At 40.7% G+C, this 12305-nt stretch overlaps 1 protein-coding gene across 4 annotated transcripts in view; it reads right to left on the bottom strand.

Annotated features, from left to right (window-relative positions):
• The window catches only part of ST6GAL1 (ST6 beta-galactoside alpha-2,6-sialyltransferase 1), a 152924-nt gene that overhangs the window by 85421 nt on the left and 55198 nt on the right, over positions 1 to 12305 (bottom strand). Inside the window, exon 1 of one of the 4 annotated variants that reach the window (XM_077117849.1) lies at positions 11260 to 11446. The exons of the other annotated variants lie outside the window; for them this stretch is intronic. The gene's annotated coding sequence lies outside the window, so the exon portion shown is untranslated. Of the gene's footprint in view, positions 1 to 11259; positions 11447 to 12305 lie in introns of those variants that run through there. 4 annotated transcript variants of the gene reach the window in all.

Below are 12305 nucleotides of genomic sequence, written 5' to 3'. Positions count from 1 at the left end.
CAGGGGTCAAAGTCTCCCTGACAAGGTGGGAGATGACTCCCAAGGATGAATCCAGACCTGGCACCATGGGATAAACAATTCCATCCTGACCAAAAGGGGGAAAGGAAGGGTAATTAATAAAGTATTAGTGGCAGAGAGAGTTCAAATAGAGTCCAGAGGCTACTCTGGAGTTTGCTGTTTTACAAACTTCAGGTAGACCTTGCTACCTATCATAACCTGCCAACCCCCAACCAGAACTATTCCAGCCAATCCTAAAGAACACCTAGGGCAATGTATAAGATTCCATAAGGGTTCCTTGCACTAGAGTAACTTTCTAGAAATCTACAACCTCCAGATGGGCCCCTGGTCCAGATAAGTCCTGAAACTCAGCCCAGCCTCTCCACAACATCAGATAGTTCCATTTCCCTACCCCAGATTAGTGACAGACCCTTCCAATATCAAAAACTTAGAGTTGCCATAGCCCAAACACCCCTAAAGAGAAGAATGGAAAGATCAAAAGTGATCGTGGAGTTATACAGAGAAGATAGGATTTAACAAATGAATATGAATGCTGAATCATTAATTGATATCTGTTTTAGTCTCCAGTATTTTAGAACAGCTAGAAGTAAAAATCTAAGATTGTGAAATTGTAACCCATGTCAAAGTCTGAAATATGTTCTACAACTAATTGTGGTGCTCTGCTTTGAAATTTATAGATTTTTTTTGTATATGTTATTTTTCACAAAAAAAGAAGGAAAAAAATTGATTGTGACGATAAAAAAATATTTAAGCCCTCTAACCGCCTATATTCTGGAAAAGCAAGAAGGAAAAATATGAGAGGATCGTATGGTAGCCCATGACAAACTCTGGGATCTGTCCTGTAACTACTTGTTGAAGACTGTTTTGAAAACTATTGCTTTTTTTTTCCCTTTGCTTTGTATATATGTTATACTATAAAATCTAAAAAGTTAAAAAAAAATAGAAAGGAAACATAAGCATGAGATTGCATGCTGCGGCATCAAGTTTAATGCCAAGAAATTTTGAAAAACCTACATATCTAGCCAAATGAACAAGCAAATTATGATGCTGAATTCAATGACATTCCATTAAATCATTAATATATTGCATGCACTACACAGAAAGATGGGATCAATGTTTGTGATAAAGGAAGAAAAAATAAACTTTTTCATCAATATTAAAATTAAAATTATATTTTTGTTTTTGAAAATGGATAAGGACTGCAAGGGAACACTGCAAATTGCACAGTAATGTGTCAGGATGCCAGAATTTAAAATGTATACCTTTTATTGCTGTTGTAATGTTTGAGAGGAAAACAAGAGAAACAAACTTGGAACCAAGTTCAGTTGCCCACAGAGCAGGAACATGGCCTCCCGATCCATTTTTTCCTTCATTAGAATAAAATGATTTTTCTTGGAAGGGATAAATCAGGACCTCTTCCTTAGGCTCTCCTGCCTTGGCTTGGGAAGAAGAAACACATGTACACAGCACCTCACATCGCCTGGCAGTGGCTAAGCGTACCGTATGTATTATCACCTTGAATCTTTGCATAACTTCTAAAAGGATGGTGTTAATAGTCCCTTAGTTCCCTGAGAGAGACTCACTGCATAGTCAGGGGACTCCCTTAACATTTGAAGATACTGGTTCCCAAAAGTTTACCTTTATTTCCTATAAAGGGTTGAATAGTAGCCATCCCCCTAAAATTCCTCTCCACCTGGAACCTCAGAATGTGACTTTATTTGGAAATAAGGTCTTAGCAGAAATAAGTAGTTCAGATGAGGTCATATTGGTTTAAGGTGGGCCCTAAATCCAATGACTGGTGTACTTATAAGGAGAAGACACACAGACGCAGGGAAGACGGCCAAGGGACAACGAAGGCAGAGACTGGAGTGACGCATCTTCTCGCGAAGGAACACACACCCAGGATTGCTGGCAGCCTCCAGAAGCTAGGAAAAGGCACGGAAGGATTCTTCCATAGAGCTTTCAGAGGGTGTAGGGCCCTGCTAACACTTTGATTTGGGACTTCTGACCTCCAGAACTATGAGAGAATACATTTCTATTGTTTTAAGCCATTTGAGGTAATTTGTTATGGCAGCCCTAGGGAATTAATATATTTCCCTAAAATCTGTCAGCTACCCCCTCAGGAGCAAATTTAACAATGGTTTGGAAATTGGCTACCCTTCCTTTTCCCCAGGGCGCTCTCCCTCACCCACATAATCGTCATCAACAGCAGCAGCAGCTCAAAACCTCAGGGGGAACATCGCAAGTTCAAGGCTACTGCCGACTTCCACCTATTCAACATTCCCCGTCTTTCCAGGCCAGATCAAGCACTGCTTCTTCCTCAAGGGTTGGCAGTCTGCCAAGGTGGGAAAGGGGGGACACGGGCCTGGCCCAGAATCCAGCTCTGTCACTTTCCAGCTTTGTGACCTGGGGCAAGTTTCCTAACCTCTCTGGGCGTCATTTCCTCCACTACTATATAATATTGTAATAAATTGTCCATACAGTTGTTTAAATGATATTAGTTTAGGTATATTGGGTTAACCAAAATATAGTTTGTAAAATTAACTCCAACTGTTTCTTTTAACATGACAGTTAGAAAATGTTAAATTACACATGAGACCATAGTGGTTTGCTTTCTATTTACAATGGGCAACACTGGCTCAGATCACAGTAATGGCTCACTTTCCTTTTTCTTCCTCCTTATTCACTGGCCACAAGGACTGAGCCTTCTGTGAGGTATCAGCATTGTTATTAATCCTATCTGTAATTCTGAGTGAGACCCTTCTCCTTATCAGACCCTAGGTTATCAACCGGCACCTGTAAGGAAGAGAGGAAAGGATGCTAGATGCAGAACTGGAAGACTAGGCTCTACACCTGGTTCTACCATTACCAGATAGGTGACCCTTAACATGTCATTTCACTTCTCTGGGCCACAGTTTTGTCATTTTCAAAACAAGGATGTGGGGCAATAACATTGTTCCTCACATGAGAGAATGCATGTGAAAGAGCTTGATGAACTGTAAAGGGCAGAATATGTCAGCGTTAAGTAGTATAATCTGCTGGGAGTAGTTTGATAGTCCTCCCTGCCTCCTCTGACATCCTGTGCCTTGCAGGTCATACTGTTATTTAACCATTTTTCATGTGTCTCATGTTCCGAATAACAAGTTTTTCTAAGAACGCCTCCTCCTTCTCAAATACTCCCCAACATACCCAAAGCCCAGTCCTACAGGTAGTTCCCCTCAAACAACCACACAAACCGAGAGTCCTCTATATGCCAGGCATCAAGCTTACAGAGCTCAAAGTGCAGCTGTGGAAATGGCGTTACAAACTGAAAATACAGTGTGGAAAGTGCTTACAATGGAGGAACAGGTTAAGTGCACTAGGAGCCAGGAGGTTGGCGTGACTTATTTGAAGACAGAAGGGGGGGGAAGGGATGTATAAAATGCCAACAGGACTCCTGCAGGCATCTGCAAGGGAAGGTTGTGATGTAAAGCCCACAAAGAAGGTTATATAGCATGTAATCCAAAGTAAACATCGGCATCTGGTGTACAAGGGGGCACCTACGAGATGAATCATACTGTGAGGGGCCTCAGGTTGAGAGGTCCTTCCTGTAGATGGCACACCAATGGCCTTCTGCCTCTGCTACTTCAGATTTCTAGCTCACTCCAAGTCCACTTAGGGATGTGGACGGTAAACTCTTAGGAGCTTAAGTACCCACCTGGGGCAAATGCATAAACCTCAGCTATTTGCACAGAGAGGCTGTGAGAGTGGAGAGCACAATCTCAAAACAGCCTGTTCCCATTTTTAGCCAGGAAATACCTCCTTACCACCCACACGCTACCTACCACCAAGGCCAAGAAGCATGAAAAATCCAGAGCTGCACTATCATGTGAGTGTCAGGGTGGGTTTTTATAACCCAGATTATTTCTAGTTAGGCTGAACTGCAAACTCTATATCAGAACACAATGTCCTGTCTGCATGCACTGCCCAGGAAAAGCAAATACATAAAGCTTCTCGGGTGAAGAACTGAAAATAGCCATTTTTGCAGCTGAATTTGTCCTTCAGATTGGTATCCAAACATCTAAAGTGGTAAAGAATCTCAAAAGATGGTATTTTCTTTTAAGAGTGAAAAGAAAACAAAAGAAAAAAATTAAAAAAAAAAAAAACAAAGTGAAAAGACAGAAGATCAGGAAGTGGGTGTTTGGGGCTGGTGAGCCTGCCTGCAGAGGTGGCATCTGTGAGCCTGTATTCACTTCGGCAGCTCTGGACCATGGAGCCTCAGTGTTAGTTAGAAAATCAGTGACAAGTCAGAAATATCTTATACTCAAAGCCCCCTCCTTTGGGAGACTATTGACGAAAAGATTTTAAGGGCCATATAAGCCGTATCAATCTATTGCAATGTATGGATCCTGATTTGAATAAACAAACTATTTTAAAAGTATACACACACGTACACACAGACAGACATACGTATGTTTATGTACACACACATACATATGAAAATTGGGGAAATTTGAATATTAATTCCGTATCTGATGGCATTAAGGACTTGAGGTCATTTAAATGTGAAAGTAATATATTGTAATTAAATTGTTTTTCTTTTGAAAGAATCCTTTTCTTTTAAACCTGCAGACTGAAATATTTATAAATAAAATGAAAAAAAAGCCAAATGAAAAGTCATTTACAATAAGATATTTCATAATGGATTTCGTGTACAGTAAATGAAAGTTAAACAAAGACTCTCCCACCTTAACTCACCCATGAAGTACAGAACATACCATGTGTTTATATATCCCTGAAAACCCAACACAGCCAGGTAATCCTCCAGTCCTGGAAGGGATCATGACTTTATCTTCTGAGTGCCAGAAAAGGTAATTATCTTCAGTTTCGTGCCATGTCGCACTAAAAGCACAAATATTTTTTTTTCTTTTTAGTCATTTATATTGTTTATAATGAGCACAAGTCGAACTGTCCCATCTGTATTACAGTATGAAAAGTCACACAGATACAGAGACCCGACAGAATTGAGAGCCTTTCAACATTACAGAGCCATAGAGTAGAAAATTAAACTACAAATGATCCCCCAAATTTGGCAGAGAACAAGCACACTAGGAGGGGGCCTGGATTGGAAGGGCACTTGCTTTTTGATAAGGCAGTTAAAAATGAAAAGAAAAGAAAAAAACAACAACCACATCCCAAAACACACAGGCAGAAAACGAATACTAGAAATGTAAAACGAGGGTTTCTGTACAATCCTCAGCCACTAGCAAAGATATGTTCATAAAATGAAAACTGAAGGGTCTGTGTTTTAAGATGCAACTGATTGGAGACATCTCTACCTTAAGAATGGGTCCTGCCTGGCTAAATATCAGACCAACCTGACTCTTCCTAACCATAAATTTGGACATAATTGGTAACCAAATGAAAGGGAATTTAAAAAGGCACCCCAAAAGCCCCACGCTTCTCAGGACATCATCTTGGGCTCACTTATCCTTCAGTTTAACTGCCTTGCTCAGAAACAGTGACTAGAAGCTGCAAATCACAGGGTCCCAGAGCTGTCTGTCCAAGCCAGGGCCAGTCAAATTATACACCCTTAAAGGACTTCCCAAAGGGCAGAAGTATGACCAGAAAATCACGGGCCGGCCCATTTCATGAGAATTTAGATTGGAGGACATTTCATCTCCCACCATCGCTTTAGAACCATGGTCTTAAATTATAGCCTGGCTCTGTTTTTTCCCAACCATGCATTTTATAAAACTCTGTTGGCAATTGGCAATTTCCTAATCTTTCCCCCCAACCTTGAGTTCTGCAAGTCACTTCACGGTCCCTGAGAGCCAGGTTGGCCTGATAAAATTAAAAGTACAAATATTTAAACACTAGAATCATACCTGGCACAAGAAGCTCACTCTACAGAGACTGAGAGAACCACCAGTTCAGCTCCCCTCTAGCACGTGGCTGTGAGAACTGAGCACAATTTAAATTACTCTCTCCTCTCCGTCCATCGCTCCCTTTTCTAAAACTTACTGAGGAGGTATACTGTGTGCATGTGTGGCTTTTGCGAGGTGAAGCTACACCAGGCTCCTAGCATTAGACTTGATATTCAGGGTAAGAAGAAAGTCACACCTTAACACACAGAAAAATATAAAACCTAAGGGACATGCAGAGTGGTTCAGGCCACAAAGGCCTTCTCTGGTAAGAAGGTACAGCCATGTCTACCTATATGTATGCCAACAGAAATCGTAGTATTAAATTATTATTGTTACCTTTATGATTATTATCAGTTTCATACATTGAATGCCTCCTCTGTGTTAAGTGCTGTGGTAGTTATATTCAGGTATCAACTTGGCTAGGTGAAGGTGCCTAGTTCTATTGCTGTGGACATGAGCCAATGGCATGTGAATCTCATCTGTTGCTGATTACATCTGCAGTCGGCTAGGAAGCGTGCCTGCTGCAATGAATGATATTTGACTTAATTGGCTGGTGCTTCAATGAGAGAGCTCTATGTAGCACAGCCAAAGCAGCTCAGCATACCTCATCTCGGCACTCGCAGCTCAGCCCAGGCCTTTGGAGATGCAGAAAGGAATCAGCCTGGGGAAGGTTGTTGGAATCCAGAGGCCTGGAGAGAAGGCCAGCAGAGATCACCCTGTGCCTTCCATGTAAGAAAGAACCTCAGTTGAAAGTTAGCTGCCTTTCCTCTGAAGAACTAATGAAACAAATCCCCTTTTATTGAAAGCCAATCCATCTCTGTTGTCTTGCATTCCAGCAGCTAGCAAACTTGAACAAGTGCTTTCTATTTTACCCTAAATCTTCCGAATAACTCTGTTGGTTGATGTTTTACAGATGAGGAAACTGAAGTCACACAGCTAGAAAGTGTGTGACAGAATACATTGCTAGAAACTGACAGAACCAAGACTCAAATCTAATTCCCCAAGTCTAAACTTTGCTTTACTTAGCTACTCCTGGAAGTTCTGATGGCACATTTATTTAAATGGACCCCCTCATTTTCTAAAATATACGCACACGCATACACACACACAAATCTCCTAGAACTCTAACCGAAAAGCAGAGAAAAATACTACTCCAGGATCTCACAGAATGACTTCTGCAAGTCTGCAGCACTGCTTAGTTTTACTTCAGCTTCTCTGGCCACCATTATGTCTTCCCATCAATCCTCCCGCCACATTTGAGAGAGCAGAACAGGAAATGACGTCTTTGTTTGAAATGAAGGGGGGAAAAAGGCCATATAAGACAAATTTTTTCTTAAAATCTCAAATAGATTGGGTTGTTTCAGCAACTTAGTAAGGAATAAGACTGGTCATTAATGAATGCCAGAAACTGGCAAAGGATGTATACAGTGTCCAGGGGTCAGCCAGGCAGTGACTACTGTGTGACCTCAGGGAACTTGGCAGAGTCTGACCTTGGCATAGATTCCTCTATGAACTTGCTGTTTATCAAGTGTCTGCAAAGGGAGGGTCCCCACCCCTACCCTGGCTAGGCACTGTGAGGAAAAGAGACACTCAAGTCAGAGACCAAGGATCTCAGCCAGAGGTAGCTCCAGGTGCTGTGGTGGAAGGGAGGCAGGAAATGGCAGAAAATTGCCATCCTTTCTCACAGGAGCCCATTTTCTGACATCCCAGGAAGGATTAGAGGGGATAGGCTATATTGGGCAAGTTGGGGCAGGTGAGGATAGCAAAAGGTCCACCTCATTCATGCTGACCAGCAATTGGAAGAGCCTGGTCCAGAAACAAAATGGATTGTCAGCGCCATGTCTAACTATCTCTGTATTCCCCAAAAATGTAGACCTCAAATACCTGTTGATCTTTCAGATCATGGTCATGTATTATGCAATTTTAAAAGATATTTATAATTGAATACTGAAACTATTCTCAGGTGCCATGGTAGAGTCTAAAGGGACCATTTGAGGAACTTGATTCCCATCTTCAGAATAAATTTGAGGAGATCAGTTAAAGGTGAAGAAGATGGTAGAAAGATCCCCAAAAGGCCTCTCAGAGGGTTAGACCCACTGATGTCCCAAAGGATCTCTGTCCTCAAAGGACAGGGGAGGTGGCTGGGGAATGAGTGCCCACTTTCATTTCTATCTTCGGAAGGTGATCGAAGCCAAGCTCTGTGACTCAGTGGCCCTCACATCTGCCCACAAGGTCAACAACCCCAAACCACTGTGGATTTATGAGCACAAAGGAAACAAGATTAATATGAGTCATCACAGAAAGCACCAGGGCAGCTTTAGAGTAAAACAAATACATCCGCTCTTTTTTCCATAAAACAACACTTTATCAGAAGATTATTGCAACCCCTAAATTTTCTTTTTTCAAGCTAAGCATTATCAGTCTTTGAACCATACCTAAGATTACATGGTTTTTAGATCCCTTCACCTTTCTGTTCACTCTCCTCTAAGCCTGCTCCCGTTTATCCACATCACCCATCAAGATGATCAGCAAGCTCTCTCTTTATAGTCCTCTAAATCACAACTGAGAGTTGACAAAAGGCACTTCTGACTGACACAAATAAGCATCCATTAATTTCAAGCATTAGGAGCACTACATTTAAGTCAATTGAATCATAACCCAGTCCAGGTTTTTCATCTTCTCAACAAGAATATAAATCCTCAGCTTCTGAGGCTACAAAGATGTTCGTTGCCTCAAAGGGTCTAAAATATAATTATTGTGATAATCAACATAAAATAAATAAATGATCTGGATGTTTCCGTGCCACACAAAAATATCTGGGCATTGAGAGAATGCTTAGGATGGTCTGAATGAAAATACAAGCCATAGGATAGAGACAAGTTTAATTGTGCAGCTAAAACTGACATACAAAAGAGTTCTGGTGTGATTGTCAACTGGGAAAGGTATAACTTATGAAATAAGACATTATGGATAGAGAAAAGCTACAGTGCTTTCAAATATGAACCCCAAATTGAAAATTCAAGTGTACACATATGTATTTGCATACTGATTTGCAGTTATACATGATTATTACTCTAATGTCTCATGACCCAGGGTGAAGAACAGCAGCAGGGATTTATTTGCTTAATGATAATAATTTCCTTGAGTGCCGTATGTCTTAGATTTGTTCCCTTTGTCCATAGGCTTCAATTTTCACTCATCAGGGCATGTTCTTTCCTCTCTCCCCTTTGTTATGTGTGACTTTGAGTAGGTTACCTAAATTCACTGAAGTAATATCCTTTACCTAACTTGCACTTGTAAGGTGCAAGTATGCCTGGGAGAGTTCCAGATACAAAGGATACCTAATAAATATTAGAATTTTTTTTGCTTTCTTTCCCTCCTTCCTATACAATTGTCTCATTTCAGAGAAGGTAGGAGTAAAACAGGAGTTGAATCATTCTGCCTTCTCCCAGGACATCTCTGAACATTATGCTATTTGCCTCCATCATGGAATGAAGCTTGCGTTCTTTGCATACCACTTTCTAAAAAAGGAAACATTGGTTCTTGATATGGTTTGCAAGTTTCGGTTCCTTTTCCCTTCCCTTTCCTGAGGCCATTCATTTCATACAATCCAAAGAAAGAAATTTAGACTCCTAGATAGGAAGCTCAACTTGTGTGTGTGATGGAGCTGATTTGACATCCAAGCTCTAACCAGGAGTCCAGTAGTCTTTCCACCAACCTCAATCAACTCTTTGCAGCCTTTGCTTCCCCAGATTTATCGATCTATCTTTGATTAAATTCTCTTATACCCATTCTGAACCCCTGGGAAAATGTCATTCTAGTCACCCAAGTTAGTAACCTTTAAAAACCTAATCAATTTTTATTAAAAAAGAAAAAAAAGCTGGATACAGTGACAAAATATGACTTAAACCAATTGTTGTTCCTTCAAAAATCCCAGAAAAAAGATAGACCATTATTGACATGAACCTTTCTCATGATCAGGGGGCATTATTTAGGGCACAGGCCTCAATTACACAGCAAGAGTTCTGGGAATAATTCACCTCATTTCACATCTAAGATTGCATGGGAAATAATGCACTATTGTCCTTGTGAGTTATGGTTCAGATTTAAAGCCTCACTTCTTTTACCACACTCACTTCACCAATTCAAGATAAAGTTCCCCCTTGACTATCAGGTTATTAAAGTTCTTATCTTAAGAACTTTAGCTGATGTTTAGAGTGAAATGAATAGGCTAATTTATCCTCAATTCCCATCAATCATTTGGCAAATTCCCCTTGTCAGATCTGTGAAAGTAGGGACTGGATATAGTATAACAATTTAAGATCTGAAAGAGTTTTGTAATAATTTACTTCCTCATTTTATAGATGACAAAACTGATGCTCTGGAGGCGAAATGTTTTGTCTAAGATGAATTTGGAAGAGGAGAGATTGATTTGTTTCTAGCTTCTACCTTTGGGTCCTTTCCTGTCATAAGAGATGCCTTATGTATGAACCAAATGTATGAATTCCTGTCCTGGCTTTTCCTTATACTGATTGTGTGATCTTTAGCAAGTGCTTTGACTTTTCTGAGTTTCAGTTTCTCCATATTTAATTAGGGGTAATTAGTTACTCCTTTGTGGGTTGTTTCAAAGATGTAATGAACTATGTAAGGATATTGTAAGCTATTGACTGTACATCGTGTATGTATGGACTGTATCTCAATTAAAACAAAAAAAACAAAAAAACCTAACCACTGTGCAATAAAGAGGAAGCAAAAAGTAACTTTCCAGAGCTACTCAAAGTGCTAAGGGATATGTCAAAAGGAAAAGAGAAGCCACTAGCCACATCAGTGGGTCAAAGAGCAATCTCCCAACATCAGACTTCTGCTATTTTGTTGTTGTTTATAGCACTACCTGTGGCTAAATATTGTAGTATTTACTATTATGTTCAACAAATATTTATTCTGAATCTACAACGTGTCAGGTACTATGCTAGGTGCTTGGACCAAAGAACAATTAAAGAAGTATGAACAAGACAAAATTTGTACTGTTTCATAATTCTTTATAACCAAAAGTCAGTCTGGCTCTTATTAGCCAGTCTGGTTGTTATCAGTCCCCCTCACCCCAAAAGATCATTTCTTTAAAACTGAAAAAAAAAAAACCCACACACATCCATAGATGCAGTCACTTCCTCAAACAACAGTCTAATCTCTTTCCTTCCTCACAGCCATGCCTCCAGTTGCTTATATACGTCCCCACCTTCCACCAGTTCCTCAAATTACTGAAGTCAGCCCCCATCCTAATACTGAAATTGCCTATCTAATTGCAAAGTCTAAACATTTTCCTCTCAGTACTTACTGCAGTTGGGCCTTTCTGTGCCTCCTCCTTAAAACTCTCACACTCTAATGCCTTCCCAGGCACCACAAGGCTTCCTGTTTTGTTCTTCAACACTGCATTTCAGCATTCTCTGGCAACCAGTTTCTTGACAGCCCTGAAATGTCCACATTCCCAGGGGCCCAGCCTCTGCAGTGGACTCTGCTCACTCTTCACCCTCTCTGGGCAATCTCAGGTCAAACTTTTGCAAATTCATCCACTGTACAAACAGCCATTTCCACATCCATGTGGCCAGCCTTCTCCAACAATTCCCCCAAACTCCAGACAAGATCATTTTAAAAATTGTAAATTGGACACCTCTGCAGAAACTCTATATTTACTCATTTTTCAAAAAATATTTAACTACTTATATGCTAAGTAAAGCACAGTTCTTAGTGTTAGGATGCAGCAGCCAATAAACTTGAAGACAATCACTGCCTTAAAAGCTTTATATTCTAGCAGAAGGATGCACAATAAACAATAGATGCAATAAATAAGTAAATTATTTAGTATGCTATGAAATGATGTGTTATAGGGAAGAAAATAGAACAGAGGAAGGGAGGTTCCAGAATTCTGGGTGGAGGCCAGGTTTTCATTTTAAAAAGAGCAATCAGAGTAAGTCTCATTGGGCACTGAATTGAAGATGCTGAGGGAATGAGTCCTACAATATTAAGGAAAGAGCATCTGAGGCAGAGGGAACAGCTGCTGCAAAAGCCCAAAGGCAGGAGTGCACTGGTATGTATTACCTGCAGAGAAAAGAGCAAGGGGGGGGTGGGGTGGAAAAGAGGTCTGGGATGACCAGAGAAGACAATAGGGCAGAGGTGAGGGAACAGAGCAGGTCAGGCCCCATGGGTCACAGTAGGGACTCTGGCTTTTACTGTGAGCCAAACTTAGAGCTACTGTCAAGTCAAGCAACCTGATCTGACAACGTTGGCAGGCTAGCTCTGATTGCTATATGGAGAACAGGAATACAGGGACAAGGATAGAAGTATGGGTACCTGCCAGAAGGCCTTTGCAGCACTCCCAGTGAG

The sequence above is a fragment of the Tamandua tetradactyla genome, chromosome 10 (genome assembly GCF_023851605.1).
Source record: "Tamandua tetradactyla isolate mTamTet1 chromosome 10, mTamTet1.pri, whole genome shotgun sequence".
Lineage (NCBI taxonomy): Eukaryota > Metazoa > Chordata > Mammalia > Pilosa > Myrmecophagidae > Tamandua > Tamandua tetradactyla.
The sequence above is the reverse complement of the archived record's forward strand: the minus strand, read 5'-3'. Positions and strand labels throughout refer to the sequence as shown.